The sequence below is a fragment of the Grampus griseus genome, assembly GCF_964374135.1.
Source record: "Grampus griseus genome assembly, chromosome: 11".
NCBI classification, from domain to species: Eukaryota; Metazoa; Chordata; class Mammalia; order Artiodactyla; family Delphinidae; genus Grampus; species Grampus griseus.
This window is the reverse complement of record NC_139005.1, coordinates 94,289,089-94,303,954: the sequence shown is the minus strand read 5'-3', so window position 1 is coordinate 94,303,954 and position 14,866 is coordinate 94,289,089. Positions and strand designations below refer to the sequence as shown.

At 46.0% G+C, this 14,866-nt stretch overlaps 1 protein-coding gene across 2 annotated transcripts in view; it reads right to left on the bottom strand.

Annotated features, from left to right (window-relative positions):
- TNRC6B (trinucleotide repeat containing adaptor 6B) overlaps positions 1-9,837 on the bottom strand; it is a 247,967-nt gene extending 238,130 nt beyond the window's left edge. For both annotated transcript variants that reach the window (XM_082665487.1, XM_082665488.1), the window contains exon 1: positions 9,821-9,837. The gene's annotated coding sequence lies outside the window, so the exon portion shown is untranslated. The remainder of the gene's footprint in view (positions 1-9,820) is intronic.
- Between the last annotated feature and the right edge of the window lie 5,029 nt (positions 9,838-14,866).

Genomic DNA, 14,866 nt, shown 5'->3' with positions numbered 1-14,866 from the left:
AGGATGGTCATGTCCCAGGTCTCGGGCGGGTTCCTGGGACAGGCCACCAAGTGAGGCTCCTTGGCTTCGCACAGGAAAGAATTCAAGAGTGAGCCACAGGAAAGTGAAAGCGGGTTTACTGAGGGAAAAACACACTCCACAGACAGAGTGTGGGCCGTCTCAAAAGGCGAGAGCAGCCCCCAAATATGGGGTGCTTAGTGTTTATGGACTGGGTTCATAAGCTAATGAGTGGGAGGATTAGTCCAACTATTTTGGGGGGAAGGGGCGGGGACTTCCAGGAATTGGGCCACCACCTACTTTTTGCCCTTTTATGGTCAGCCTCAGAACTGTCATGGTGCCCATGGGTGTGTCATTTAGCATGTTTTACAATGAGCGTATAACGAGGCTCAAGGGCTACTGGAAGTTGAATCTTGCTGCCATCCTGGGCCTAATCAGTTCTAACCAGTTTACGTTACATCCTCAATAGCTAAGTCCTTCTTTTAAAGGTTCTGCCCTGCCCTCTTCCCTCCTGTCTCATTCCTACACCTTTTAAACAGATTTTCTATCTTGCCTTAAGATGTTGTGCCTTCTCAACCTCACCCTGCTTCCCATTTTCTCCTTCCTTTCTTTTCCAAACATCTTAAACTACACTCACTGCTATCACTTTCCCTACCATCCATTATCTCCTTAGCCCCTTGTAATGTAGGTCAATAAACAAACACACAGAAATCTGTAGCAATCGACATTGTAACAGGTCAATTATCATCTTCTGAATGTGATCAGCACTACCAGAGCTTAATCACCTCATTCTGAAAACTATCAAGTTCTGAATATGAAAATCTGAGGAAACACTGGTTAGCCAACAAAGTACAGACATCTCACAATTGTACTTAAAAACAATAATAGAATGAAAGATAGCAAGAGTTGAGGTGAATTAGGGAAAAGGAGGCACTACTTAAGAATAACAGGGCTGAGAAAGAGGAATGGAAGGGGACATGAAAGCAAAGAGCTGTTAAAGAGGTATAAAATGAATGAAAATGGACTAAATTTCCATTCAATGAACCTTCCTTTCTTCACTTTTAGTTGAGAATCAAATTAAACTAATGCTGGTTCAGTGAACCACTTAAAGACTTACAGATAAGTAAAATTAAAACTTCAAGCTGTAGAAGTCGTCTTTCCCAGTCCATGTACCTGGAGGTCCTTCTGGGTAATCCTTTCTGATTTCATCCCTTTCACTGGTTCAGTATCTGGCCCTGTGAGGTGCATCAGCACTCGCCTCAGGCAATCTGGAGGTCATGCCCTTTACTCTCCACTCCTAGATAAGCTTAAATGAGTTACTGCTTTCTAACTCCACCTGAAATCATTTGCATGGTTACAGGTACTATACTCAAGCAACTATATTAATTAGAAGCAACAAGCATCATTCTGGTTTATGATTAGCTTCTTTGAATGGTACTTTATAATGCCTTTATGAATTCAAATGTACGGAATCACAACATTATTTCCAAGATTATTTCCAGTTCTGAAATGTAGTGTAATCTAAGAGTCTGAGTCTGACATGACACGGTTAGCCTGTAAGTCAGCTGTTGGCCCTGTACCCCAACGCCAGCTTTATAAAAGCACACCACTGTGCCATCTTCTCCACATACTAAATGAGCTCCTTCGGGCCTCTGTGCAGGCTGTTCGCTCTGCCTGAAATGCCCTTCCTCTATGACTTACTGGAAGTGTCACCTTCCCTGGAACGGCTTTCTGGACCTCCAGTCGTGTGGACAACTTTCCTTTTCACCCCTGCCCCCTCCCCTATATGCCTACTATAGCACTTATTGCACTAAATGGCACTCATTTGTGTATGTGTCTGCCTTGCCCACTTCGCTGTGCACTCCTCGGGAGCAAAGATCTCTTCTCATCCCATCCTTGTAGTCCTAGCTGCTAACCTAGCATTCAGCACATGGTGTGCACTCAAACGTTCAGTGAAACTGCAGTCATGTGAGTCCCGACCATATAAAAAAATTGTTTAAAGGAATAACCATTCTGATTATTTTTACTAATAAGGATTAAAAAGATACTCATTAAACTCTACAGTGGGGAGTTCCCTGGTGGCCTAGTGGTTAGGATTCCGGGCTTTCACTGCCGTGGCCCAGGTTCAATCCCTAGTCCAGGAACTGAGATCCCACAAGCCACACAACATGGCCAAAACAACAACAGAAAAAAACTCTACAATGACCACATAAAATTTTCAGACAAATTAAAATTTTTCATTACAATATTCTTTCTGTAATATTAAAATGTTTACCTATTACAAGCAGAAACTAAGAAAAAAATAGAACCCGGAGACAATCTAAAATGGAAAGCCCCTCCCTGCCCCCATATATTTTATTTATTTAAACCATTAGAATGATTTTGTTGTTGTTGTTGTTGTTTTTGTTTTTGTTTTTTTTTGCGGTACGTGGGCCTCTCACTCTTGTGGCCTCTCCCACAGGGAAGCCCTGAAATGATTTTTTTTAATTCTATTTTTAGTTCTCGTTCTTAATTTATTTGAAAAATATTCACTCAGGACCTACTATGCGCAATTTACAGTGCTAAATACTGGTGATAAAAATGTGAACAAAACAGACAAGGTATGGGGCTTCCCTGGTGGCGCAGTGGTTGAGAGTCTGCCTGCCAATGCAGGGGACACGGGTTCGAGCCCTGGTCCGGGAAGATCCCGCATGCCGCGAAGCAGCTAAGCCCGTACGCCACGACTGCCGAGGCTGCGCTCTAGAGCCCGCAAGCCAACTGCTGAGGCCCGTGTGCCTGGAGCCCGTGCTCCGCAACAAGAGAAGCCCCTGCTCGCCACAACTAGAGAAAGCCCGCGTGCAGCAACGAAGACCCAACGCAGCCAAAAATAAATAAATAAAATAAATAAATTTATTTTTTTTAAAAAGTATTTTTATTCACATAGCTATTTTCTAGCAGGGAAAACAATATACAAATTAAATGATTACTTAATTACAACTATATTAAGTGCTCTGAATTTTTAAAAGCAGCACATCTCCTAATCTGGGGTGGGGATGCTTAGAAAGTCACTACAGAAGTGACATGTAAACTGGGCTCTGAGGATTGAAGAGGCATCAACTAGGGTTGGGGTGGGAGGCCTCCAGACCATGGGAATAGCAAGTGCAAGGAAGAGACCTTGAGTGGGGAGGAATATGCATTTCAGGAACCAGAAGGTCGGTGTGGCAAGAGTATAGGCAACCGAGCGGAGGACAGGAAATGTGGCAGGGTCTTCCCTGGGCATTCAGCGAGCAAGACAGAACAGGTGCTTACTCTCATGAAGTTTATATTCCAGAGGGCAGATGGCAGGGTTTGGGGACTCATTAACAGTTTTAAGTAGGGGAGAAATGTGACCAGTTACACTTGTTTTTCAGTTAAATGTTGTATATTTGAGGTATAACATACCCAGAACAGATATGTAGTTTTAAACGATTATTCCTGCTGCAGTTTCAACAATTCTCTGAGGCAGAGAATTCTCTACTTACAAAAGAAAAAACTAAGGTTCTTCAAAACAAATTTATTTGAGGATATTTATTCAACAAACTTTTGAGTGCCTACAATATGGCAGGCACAGTACAGTGTGTGCATTCATACAGAGATGAATGCAACAGTCTTGCTCTTAAGAAACTCACAATCTGATGGGAGAGACAGATCTAGAAACACTATATAGTGTAGTCCATGCTAGAAATGAGGAAAGTATAAGGGAGCAGAGAGGAACTCAATCTTCCTAGGAAGAATGAATCATTTCATCTCTGTGTTAAAGCTGCATTTTTTTCATATTATTAGTTTTTGAATTCTCAATCATTCCTGTACTTGGAACACAGTAGGTACTCAAGCATATGTCTACGATACAAACCAACCCAGGTTTTCAACTTCTAGTTCAGTGCCTTTCCAGTAACTAAACATGCCCCTAACTGGAAGAGCATGCATTAATTCCAAGGAGCTCTTCTTTTGAAGCTGCTTTCCAAGCCAGCTTACAAACCACCAAAGAAAGTAAGTATCATTAAAGTCAAACCTCATTTTTTGACCCAGCCTGAAAACCCGTAACAATATCTAAACATAGTTATTTTTTTAAAGCAAATCTTCATTCAGAAGAAATTCTCCTATGAAGACAATCAAGAAACCGCCATCTAGTCCTTCATAATTCATGATCTCTGTCCTCAAAGAACTTATATTTTGGTTTCTAATTGGAAAGATAAAACGTAGCACATAGAAAGAATAAAACAAAATACAAGGTAGCATTTGTTCATTGATTTAACATATTTACAGACTGCTTACTACAGGCCAGGTAAGGAGCCATCTTAGGAATGCAAAAATGAGCAGGACAAAAGCCTGCCTTCAAGGAACTCAGTCTTATGGAGGAAGCCAAGAATAACACAGCCCAGGACAATAAGAGCCGTAATTCAGCAGGTCCGCACAGATGAGAACACAGTTGCCGTTGGTTCTAATTCATCAGGCACCTATACCTATGCCTTATCAGTTATTAAATATTTTAACACTACCTCTGATTATAATACAAACTGATAAATAATTGCTATATGAAAAAACAATGACACGAAAAAATTAACATTAAAATGGCTCAGAGGAGATGGTGAGAACTGAAGTTTAGGGATGGTCTTAGGATCCTCCGGGTTTCTCAGCAAGGAAGGTTAGCATATTTGGATAAGGAGCTGGTTGTAGGGAAGGGGAACAGAGTTACCAAAAAGCCAGTGGTGGCAATTACCCAGGTATAGCCCTCCATCTGTGTTGAGGACATGGTTTAGAGTTGTGCTGTCCAGCATGGTAGCCACTAGCCACATGCAGCTACTGAGCACTGGAAATGTGCTTAGTCTGAATTGAGATGTATTAAATGAAAAGTATCCTCCAGATTTCAGAGTTTCACATGAAAAAAAGGATGTAAAGCACCTCAATGTATTTTTTTTTACTGATTATATGTTTACACAATATTCTGGATATACTGAAGTAAATAAAGCGTTATGAAAATCAATTTCACCCTTTTTTTCTACCTTTCTAATGTGGCTACTAGAAAATTTAAAATTACATGTGTGGCTCACATTTGTGGCTTGCATTCTATTTCTCCTGCACAGTGCTAGTCCAGAGAGCTTTAAACAACAAGCTAAGGAGTTTAATCCCTTGAGGCAATGAAACACTATTGAATGTTTTCAAACTTAGGTGCTTGTGGTAGATTTGGGGAGGGGACAGGAAACATAAACAAAGCACTGTTTCAGGAAGACTAGCGTGGGGGCAATCCCTGGCTTCAAGACACTAGAGGCAGTTGTCAATGTCAAAAGGCCAGCAAATGTCAAAGGGTAAAGCAGGCTCAGCTGGAAAGCATACAAGGTCTTTAGAAGTCCCACGCTGGATGTAGAGAGGAGGAAGAAATCAAGAGCAGGGTGAGGTGAGGGAAGAGTAACAGCTGCAAGCACTGACATGAGCCTGGATAACCAAGGTGCACTGCTCAGTGGACTAGCACGCCCAGCCCTGGTTTAGGTTTAGGTTAGACCTCAACTGGCTCAGTGGTAAAGGCTCCCAGGCGGAGGTGCAATTCAAGAGAACAAAATCGGTGTTCTCTTTAGTGATTTCAGATCTATCTCTATGTGGCAAGACCTCCACCAGTGGGATCAAGTCCAGAGAAGGTAGGAAGTAGAAAGCAAGGCTACCAGAAACTACAAGATAGCGATAAATTATGAAAGCAAAAGCCCAGACTTACAACACTGCCAGCAAATATTTACTGAGAGTTTGCGGTATGCCTGATACTTGGCTCGGCTCTGGAGGCATGGGAAGCAAAACAGACGTGGTCCTGAATCACAAACTGTAGTGAGAGCTATGAAGAAAGAACAGGAGCTCTGAGAGACCTAATTAAGGGTGGATGGGAGTAATGGGATGAGGTCATAAAGGAAAGACCCTCTGAAGAAGTGACAATTTCATCTGAACCCTGAAGTCAGGTGGGTAAAGACTAAGGGGGAAGAACAGCCCAAGCCAGGAGAGTGGTATGTACAAAAACCTTACGGCTGGAAAAGGCTTGGGTAATTCAAAGAATTGAAAGAAAGGCTGTGTAGTTAGAATGTCAGGAAGGCAGGTGGGCCATATAAAGGTGAGAGAAGGCTGGAGAGGCAGGCAGAGGCCAGATCTCGCGAAGCCTCAAAGGATGAAAAATAAAATCCTAAACGGGTCTGAGTGCAACGGGAAGCCGTGAGGGGTTTTGACCAGGGAAATCCTGATGGGTTCTAAGTGTTCCAACCACCTATGCTCTGCTCAGCCTACTGAACAGAAGCCGGCTTGGCAGCAAAGAGGCAGGACCCAGCATTCGTAGCTGAGTAGCAGGATACCTGGTCTGGGGTAAGAGTTTAATATAAGGCCCTTCAAGTGTTCCAGGGTTCCAAGGCTGGGAGAAGGACGGCACCACCAAAAAATATAGAAAAATCTGGTGGAAGAGCTGGTTTGGGAGCCATTAGCTGGGAGGCAAAGTTAGGCACAACTCTAAACATACCGGGTATGAAAGACTAGGGAAGAATTCCAGCAGGTAAATATGGATGTTGTTTAGAGAATGGAAGAGAGATGAGGCATGGATCCTCAGGTTAATAGACAGAAGTGATATAGTTTAAATCCCAAAAGTAAATAACATTTTCAAGGAGTAGAAAAAGAGAAAAAAAAAAAGACAACAAAAGGAGCCTGAGTTTGATCCTTAGAGTTAATTTCTCTCTGGGATGGAAGTCAGGAAAAAGGGCTCTCAAAAAGGAAAGAGCATGAGTGAGTCTTTTTGGAGTGATGGAACTGTTCTGTATCCTGATTATGGTGATGGTCACATGTATCTGTACATGTACTAACATTCACAGAAACATACACACACTAAAAGTCATTGTTATTATATGTTATTTTAAAAGTAAAATAAAAATGTTTTTAAAGGGTGGGGTAGTCAAAAGGACTGAGCTACAGGGAGACAGCACAGAACAGGATAAAGCCCGAAAGGATGCTCTGGGAAATTTAACCATTAAATTAAATGGCAACCTTGGAAAACGCCTCAGTGAGTGGTGGTGAGGTTAAAAGCCAGGTTGCAAAGGTTCAAGGATGACTAAGTAGTGAAGGGAAGCAGTCAGTATAGCCTCCTCTGTTAGAATTCTGGAGGTGAAAGGAAGAACAGAATGGCACAGGAGCTCAAACAGATGAGAAGTGGGAGATTAGCAAACTAGCAGAGCCAAACTTCCCAGACTCTATGAATTGCTCCATTTAAGTATTCTTCTAAAACATGCCTTTTGCACATGAGCTGTTCACTTTCTTATCGTCCCATTGAACTAAAACTGCTAAAATCAACCCGAAATCATGACATTTTTAACTCTGTTCCTTAGTCAACTGATATTTACTGTGCTCCTACTATACAGTAAGCACCCTGCTGGATACAAAAGTGAATAACGCCTGGGCCCTGGAAGAGCACACAGGATTAATCACAACAGCAAAGGTACTGGAGTGATCTGCACGAAGGGCTCTGAAAGCCTTGACCTCTGAATTAAACACATTTTAATTTATCTTTATGAAAAGTAAATAAGGAGGAAATTAAAGCAAAGCTTAGATGTAACACTAGTAAAAATGTTCCTAATTTCTAAAAACTAAGAATGAGTTTCTTAAGTTAGGTATGGGGAACCTAATCATCAGTCGCATTTCCCTTTTCCATCCCTCTCTGCTTTTCAGTGTACTCTGCATTTCTTCCTCTGGATAAGTTAGGGGGCAAAATGGGACAAGCACAGGCTTTGAAACCAAACAGACTTAAGACTAAACCGATGCCCTTGAACTTCCTAGCTCTGTGGCTTCTGGAGGCTCATAAAACAGTAATGATACCTACCCCGCAGGCTTAAGGTAAGAATTAGGTAAAAATATAAACAGGTTGGCATATGCAAAACACGCAAAAAATGTTAGCTTAGGGCCTCCCTGGTGGCGCAGTGGTTGAGAGTCCGCCTGCCGATGCACGGGGCACGGATTCGTGCCCCGGTCCGGGAAGATCCCACATGCCGCGGAGCAGCTGGCCCCATGAGCCACGGCTACTGAGCCTGCGCATCTGGAGCCTGTGCTCCGCAATGGGAGAGGCCCGCGTACCGCAAAAAAAAAAAAAAAAAAAGTTAGCTTAACATTATTACTACCATTTGAAGAAATGATATTGTTCTGATTTAAAACATTTTTAAGTGCTTCCATTTGAATGAGAAAAAAATAATCTTTTTTCCCCAAGGGCATGACATTTCTGTGCTACCTTAGAAAAGCAGCTTGGCAATTTTTTCTCCTTAAGTCCTATCAGGAACTATTTTGCTCAAATAATGATGTTTGGGACAAGCACTTAAAAACAGTCAACAACTAAGAAACTATAAAGGCATCATTATTATCATCACGGCATCCCAAGAGGAACAAGCCAGTCTGATTTGCGATCTGCATACTTGCCTTAGAGTATGGACCTACTACATTCACATCTCTCCTATTACATACCGAGTGGGACACTGCACACGTGTAGAGTTGTCAATGTTCTAAAAGTTCTGCTTTTTAAAAGGCATTTACAAAACACTACCAAAAGAATAAACATAGTTTCAAAGCCAAGATGCTTCTCCAAATCAATAGGAAACTATCATCCTACTGAAATTCCCCACAACTACGAAGGAAATAGCCTCTATTGTTAAACCTGCACAAAATGCTAAGATGTAAGATTTCTATACATCCCATTTCTGTTTGCTTAACTGCTGGCGCGGGGGGGGGGCAGTAATTAATGACGTTTTACTCACTGACCATGGGGAAACATCTCTGGCCAATTCTGTTGTATAATTTTGCTTATATTGTAAGCAAATGGCCAACTTGAAATTCACCTTATCCCTCGCTTCAACCTCCAGCACAGACGCTAAAAAGTAATAAAACAGCCAAAAGATACATGAGAAAGCAAGCAGCCTGAAAAGACCCAGACTAGTTCTCGGTGCCCAAAGAACTGAGCATGTGCTGGTCCTTAAGAAGCCTGACAAGAGGCTACCTTTACTGGGTGTCTTCAGCCACTACAGTGGATTTAAGCCCACTGTGGAAACCCACTAGTTTGAAACCAAAGGGCGCAGGACCAGGGAATGCAGGAAACACTTCGGGCTGGTCGTCCGCTGATATTCCCCTCGCCCTCCTTTCCCCGAGGAGGTTGAATCGCCTCTCGAAGGTGGCCACACACGCAAGGCTCTGGGGGGAGGGGTGGGGGCGGCAGCAGGGGAACGCATTCACTCCGTCACGCAGGTCCTGCACACAGGTGGGGACCGGGAGGCTCCGAGGCCTGCCGCCTCCCTCTGCCACCGCCAGGCAGGGGCCCCGACGCGCCTCCGCGGGCCTCGGCTCTCCGCGGGGACCCCTCTCTGCCCCGAGGTCCCCCAGCGACGGGAAGCGAACTCGACTCGACCAGCCCACCCGGAAGCCCTCCCCCAGCTCACACCTGCCGGCGCGTGACGCCCGCAGTCGCGCTCGTCTGCCGGTCCCGGCCCGGCCATTCGGGGCGCCCCTTCCCCGCGAGCGGATGTCGCCCGCGTCCCTCCCAGCCCCGGGGTCAAACCCACCAGACGCCCGCCCCGCGGGGCGCGCGCCCAACGCCGCCACCCCCGCCGACCCCGCGCGCTCACGCCCCTCCGGCCCTCTCCCCGCCGCGCGCGCTCACTCGCGAGGACACGCACACGGTGCGCCTCAGCTTGACAGGCCGACCCCGCGCCGCGCGCTCCCGCGGGCGTCCTCGCCCACCCGGCCGGCCAGCTCTGACTGGGCGGTGAGCGGGGGAGGGGAAGGGCGGCGGTGGCCGTCGGTCCTCACTTACCACTGAGCCGTGCCGGCTCCAAGTGCGCGGCGTTCCGCTGTGAGGCGATGCGCCGCGATGCGCGCGGTCCCCGCTTCTCTGCAGGCTATGGAGGCGACGTAGTAGAGGGACTGAGGGGCTCGGGGGGGGTCACTCCCTCCCGCTTCACCTCCGAGAAACACGGGGACCCCAAAAACTAAAAACAAAATAAACAAACTTTCCCCTCCGCCTCCCTCCCCCAAAACCACAACACAAACACTCGGGGGCCCGCCCAGAGCCCCACTCCATTGGCCGCAGGGAGGATGCTGCCGGCCCTCACTGGCTGGCTTTTGTGCCCGTCAAGCTGCCGTTCCGCCCCTCCAATTTCTCCCAGCTGCCGTCGCCCCTCATTGGTCAAATGCGTTCCGTTTGACGAGCTACGATTGGCTGAGCTGTCTGCGCCAATCATTCGGGGACACACCCCCTCAGCATCCCAGAGACCTTTTCCTCGGTCGCGGACTCGGAGAGGCGAAGGGGAAACTAGAGCATGATGGCGGCCGAGCTCACTTGGCGCAACCATCGTCTTTTTCCTTTTATTAGCTCATTAGTGCCTCGCCCTCGCGCTGTTTCCCCTAAGCTCCTCTCTCCGTCCAGTACTGCCTAATAACGGAATCTATACGTCCCGGCTCCTTGATTTATCCCCGCCGAAGTGCTGAGTGTGGGCTCGTTGTGAATCATTGGACTGTCAGCGTGTCACTCCCTAGTCAAATCTTCAAACTATTGGTGGAACAGCAAGCAAGTCCGTCCAACAACAAGGGCTAATGCCATTGGTTTGTCTCCACTGAGTTCTTTCCTGGTACCTTATTGGGCAAATAGGCGCGTCGGTCAGATCTGGATTCGCTGTGCTGTGGTTAATTGTTTGCTAGGGAGTTTGAATGACTCCCATCATTTGGCCTGTGGTTGACGATAGTAACGATTACCATTTATTGCATGTCCGCTTTGTGCCGACCATGCAGAGTTCTTTACAAGGACTATCGGTTGAACCTGTGAGTTTTACGTTCTCTAAATTTTACAGTTAGGAAACTGAGGCTCCAGAGAGGTTAGGAAATTTGCCCAAGGTCACCTAGATAGGATGTAGTTGGTAGGCAAGCATTTGGTCCCAGGTCTGTCTGACTCCAGAGCCTTCGCTCTTTTCACTGTACTTTAGTGCCTTTCCCTTAGCCTAGAATCGTACCCAATCAGCTAACCCAACATCTTCAAAAGCTTTCAATCAGAACCTAAATTCCTCAGTTTCTGGAGGTGACATTGCTGGGGACTAAAGCTATGGAATAGGCTGTCATTGCCTCCACTGCATCCTCTTCTCCAGCACCCATTCCTCCCCACCCTGAATTAAACAGTCTTGGTGATTCCTGACCAGAAGCCTATCTACCTTTATGTTCATTTTCTAGGCTTTATAAATAAATGGACACTTCTACCAGCCTTCTGTTTCAAGCCTACTTTCCTGACCCACACCCATCCATCTCCAGCTCACTCTCTTTTGAGAGAGTCCTCAAGAGGCAGAAACAAGAAGAGAATCTAAAGAGAGAAAAAGAATAAATCGGTTTAGAAATAAATAATTTACTGTATGCAAACGGAACAGCCCTTCGGCTCCTGGATAGCTTCCAGAGTAGCCCCTGATGCTGTGCAAGACAAGTGCTCCTGGCTTGTGGCCATTGGATTCTTTGTGGCCGCTTTCAGCAAAGTGAATCCAACATTCCAGCCAGGGGAGGGCAGAATGCTTAGGACCCACTGCCAGAGAGCCGGCCCCAGGCTCTGGGACTGAAATGATCTCCAGGAGCACAGTGCTGGACGATAGCCTGCATTCCGTCTCGGGTAATTAACATTTTACCATCCCAAATCCCCACCCCCTGTAGCTTCAGTGGGATCACTGCCCTTGTTTCCTCTCCTGATCCAAGCTGTTGTGTAACCGCATTGGCACTGCTTTAATAATAAAACAACCACTGTAACACAGTAATAGTGCTCAACACTTATAGCCTTTCAGCAGAGGAAGATAAGTGTTTCACAAACATCAATTAAGATTAAATGGCAGGTATTCCTAGGGCAACTGCCAGCAGCAGGACAGAAGAAAATTCATGAGTCAAATTCTAAGAAAGGTCCTAAGAACCTGAATCCTTATAACTACATACCCCATACTAGCATTCCAATATGGGGATTCTGAACCAGAAAACAAAAAGAATGAGAAATGGTCAGTGTCCAAAAACTTCCTTATTTTCGTAGTTGGTTGTTTGTAACTCTATTTTTAACCCTTAAACTAGTTTTTATAGTTTAATTGTTGGACATACCTGTCTCCCCAACTCAGTTTAAAGTTCCTTGAAAACAAATGATTTCTTTTTCATCTTTGTATGTCTCGAATTGCTCTGATTATATAAGGTTCCCCCAATAAATAATTATTCAGTAAATATTTATGGAGCTAGTTGGCACTTTCCTAAGGTACAGAGGCTGCACAGATGAATAAAACACGTCTGCCTTTAGGAACCTCGATTTAGTGGGGGTGACCAACAGGTAAACACAGTGCAGATGGCTTGGAGGGACATGGGACTCAATCTTGGAGAGACAAAGATGGCTACCCTGAAGGTGTGACATCTACAAGAACTAAAGGATGAATTGTGATTACCTAGGCAAGAGACTGGGGATGTGCGGTGACCTGCAATGCTCGCTCTCTAGGGCCAGGGAGCAGGATAGGAATATCCAGGAGTGGCCAAAGCCGGTGCTTCCTATAAGATTGCTGTTTTTCTGATCATAAAAGTAACATTGAGTAAAGATTTCAGACAATACAGAAAGTTTTAAAGTAGAAAATAAAATCTCCCTCAAATCCCACTACTAGAGCCAACCGCCATTAAGGAGAGTATCTTCCCAGACTCTTGCGTTATGCGGGCCTCTCACTGTTGTGGCCTCTCCCATTGCGGAGCACAGGCTCTGGACACGCAGGCTCAGCGGCCGTGGCTCACAGGCCTAGCCGCTCTGGGGCATGTGGGATCTTCCCGGACTGGGGCACGAACCCGTGTCCCCTACATGGGCAGGCGGACTCTCAACCACTGTGCCACCAGGGAAGCCCCCAGTCTCTTTTATGAATAGACCCGCACATGGATTTCTTCCAACAACAGTGGGGTGTGGTTTAGGGTCTTGTCTGTACTTTGATAGCTCTCATTGCTCAGAACTGCAGCTTTGGATGGAACCTGTTCTCACTTTCTCTACTTGCGGGAAGAAAGCCAATAAATCAACTAAATGTTTATCGTGGAGGATGATGGTTTCAACTTCCTGTCGCAGCAAATGACAGATTATCACCTGTTACAGGACTTTGGGGCTTGCTCAGCCTAGTGTGGAGTCAGTGAATGGTGGGAGGAAAGGGGTCTGCAGTACTCACTGCCCGAGGGCTTACAGGCTACTTTGGTGGCTGTGGAGTCCATTCCTGCCCTGAAAAGGCAGCCCAGGTCAAAGAATGACATGCTAGGGTGCTCTCCTTTGCTCTCTTTCTTGTTTCTTCTCTGCATTCTACTTGCGGTAAATATTTTGTGTGTTTGTTTGTTACAACACACCCAGCTTTGAGAGTAAAAAGACTCGCCAAGCCCTGCACACTCGTATGCAGGCCAAGTGCAGTATGTTCTTGGAGCGCTATACTATTCTTAGAGCTCTATATGTGGTATTCTATACAGTTGGCTTTTTGCTGGAGGGGAAGGCAGATTTAATGAGTGATAGCTGCCTTGGATGGCTACCAAAAGTGCTCTAAGCCATTCCAAGCAACAGGCCTTCCTTTCTTCCCTTGAGAGATTGTTCTGTGATCCCTGAACACATTGCATTGGCCTGGACAAAATCCAATACAAGGGGAATTTCTGCAAACAATTCTGCAATGACCCACAAGCTTGGGGTGACATAGCCAGCTGGATCGGCTCCAGCTCTGATTTCTGTGGCACAGGAGGACTCCCTTTACCCTTTGCGCTGGCCTCTCATTTCTGTGAGACATTTGGAAGTGTTTATAATGCAGTCTCTGGTTCTCAAACTTATAATCATGGGAAGATTCCCTGTCAAAGAACTAAATCCAGAAGACAAGAGGACAGCTGACAGCTGATCTGGCTCACTTGGGAAGTGGGTGTGGCCACAGCCAAGGCCAATAGCACTGGGGGAGGGGAACTTTCTAGAGGGTGCTGATTACAGAGGACACGCTCATAAGAATTTATTACGTTTGGTAGCATTTATTGTGCAACAAAGCCCTTGTGACAGAAGCTGTGCTGCCTCTAAACCACCTCTCATTTCTTACAACCACACTTCCTGAAAAGCTCCTAGGGAAGCAGCAAACACTGGACCTCTCCTGTGTGCTGGCCAACGCTCGACCCCCAGGAGGTTCACAGGAGAACCGGATGTGCTGTTAATAAGAGCTACCCTTTCGTGAACACCGATGTGTGTCAGACACTGTACTGAGGGCTTTACATGGATCATGGCAGTTAACCTTCACAACAACCATGGTTATCCCCATTTTCCAGGTAGGGAAACTGAGGCTCTGAAGGGCTGACTAACTTGCCCCAGGTCGCCACAGTTAATAACTTCAAAGCTGAACCCAGGCCCTCTGCCTCCAATGAGTCAGCTCTTTTCCATGCTGCTATGTTTCCCAGAGGCGTCTACGTCCGAACTGCCACAGTGCCGCTGGAGAGACAACCAGCCCCCAAATGAACAGTCGCCCTCATAGCCTTTATGAGCTCAACCCCATGCTCTTTTCCCTACAGACTCAGGGAAAGAGGCGCACCTCTTCCTGGCTAAATTACTGCCTCTGATGGTCCTTCCTCAGCATCCAGTTGGGATCTGGCTCCTCTCCCACCCCCTTCAAAATAGCCTTCCTGCCTGCCTGCCTGCCCTTTTCCCCTCTTTTTCCTTTTCTCAGTGTCTTAAATAATGCCCTGTGGCCATATCCACCACTGCTGTTCTGTATCCTGGCTTCCAGCCCTAACTCTCGACTGAAACTCGTTTCTCTAAGCTCATCTATGACCTCTTTGTGGCCAACATCCAAGAGACTTTCTTAGTCCCCGTTTCCATGGC